Below are 1,268 nucleotides of genomic sequence, written 5' to 3'. Positions count from 1 at the left end.
CTTCACTTTCTGCCATAAGGGTGGTGCCATCTGCATATCTGAGGTGAATGATATTTTTCCCAGCAATCTTGATTCCAGCTTGTGTTTCTTCCAGTCCAGCGTTTCTCATGATGTACTCTGCATATAAGTTAAATAAGCAGGGTGACAATATACAGCCTTGATGTACTCCTTTTCCTATATGGATCCAGTCTGTTTTTCCACGTCCAGTTCTAACTGTTGCTTCCTGACCTGCTTACAGATTTCTCAAGAGGCAGGTCAGGTGGTCTGGTATTCCCATCTCTTTCAGAATTTTCCACAGTTTCTTGTGATCCATACAGTCAAAGGCTTTGGCATAGTCAATAAAGCAGAAATAGATGTTTTTCTGGAATTCTCTTGCTTTTTCCGTGATCCAGCGGATGTTGGCAATTTGATCTCTGGTTCCTCTGCCTTTTCTAAAACCAGCTTGAACATGCCCTTTATTATATTGAGATATACTCTCTAGGCCTTGTTTCTATAGTGTAGTAGTTATCACTTTCGCCTCACATGCCAAAGGTCCCTGGTTCAAAACCAGGCATAAACAGACTTTCAGAAGCCTAAGGGTCTCTGTTAGTCGCTAATTACTATGTGCTTCCCTGGTGGCACAGTGGTAAAGAATCTGTCTGCAATGCAGGAAACCCAATTTTGACCCTTGGGTTGGGAATATCCCCTGGGGAAGGAAATGGCAGCCCACTCCAGGATTCTTGCCTGGAGAATCACCTGGACCAAGAAGCCTGGCAGGCTACAGTTCATAGTGTCACAAAGAGTTGGACGTGCCTGGAGACTTAGCACACATGCACATACACCCTCTATGCTCACTTTCTAGAGAGTTATTATCATAAATTGGTGATGAATTTTGTCAAAAGTTTATTGTACATCTATTTAGATGATCATATTGTTTTTAGTCTTCAGTTTTATGTGGTGTATCATATTTACTGATTTGCAACTATTGAAAAATCCTTGCATTTCTGGGGTTAATCCCACTTGATCATGGTGTATGATCTTCTTAAAGTATTGTTGGATTCAGATTGCTAGGATTTTGTTGAGGATTTTTGCATCTGTTTTTCATCAATGCTATTGGTCTATAATTTTCTTTTTTGTGCTATCTTTGTCTGGCTTTGGTATCAGGTCCTGGTGGCCTCATAGAATAAGTTTGAACGTTTTCCTTCCTCTGCAATTTTTGGAACAGTCTCAGGAAGACATGTATTAACTCTTCTCTAAATGTTTGATAGAATTTGCCTGTGAAGTCATCA

The 1,268-nt window shown here is 40.4% G+C and overlaps 1 non-coding gene across 1 annotated transcript; it reads left to right on the top strand.

Annotated features, from left to right (window-relative positions):
* Positions 1-486: 486 nt before the first annotated feature.
* On the top strand, positions 487-559 carry TRNAV-CAC. Its single transcript has one exon. It is a non-coding gene; the product is annotated as a tRNA-Val (tRNA).
* Positions 560-1,268: the final 709 nt, after the last annotated feature.

The sequence above is a fragment of the Bison bison genome, unplaced genomic scaffold (genome assembly GCF_000754665.1).
Source record: "Bison bison bison isolate TAMUID 2011002044 unplaced genomic scaffold, Bison_UMD1.0 scf7180017864506, whole genome shotgun sequence".
NCBI lineage: Eukaryota > Metazoa > Chordata > Mammalia > Artiodactyla > Bovidae > Bison > Bison bison.
Note: the sequence above shows the minus strand (reverse complement) of the source record. Positions and strands in the feature narration are given on the sequence as shown.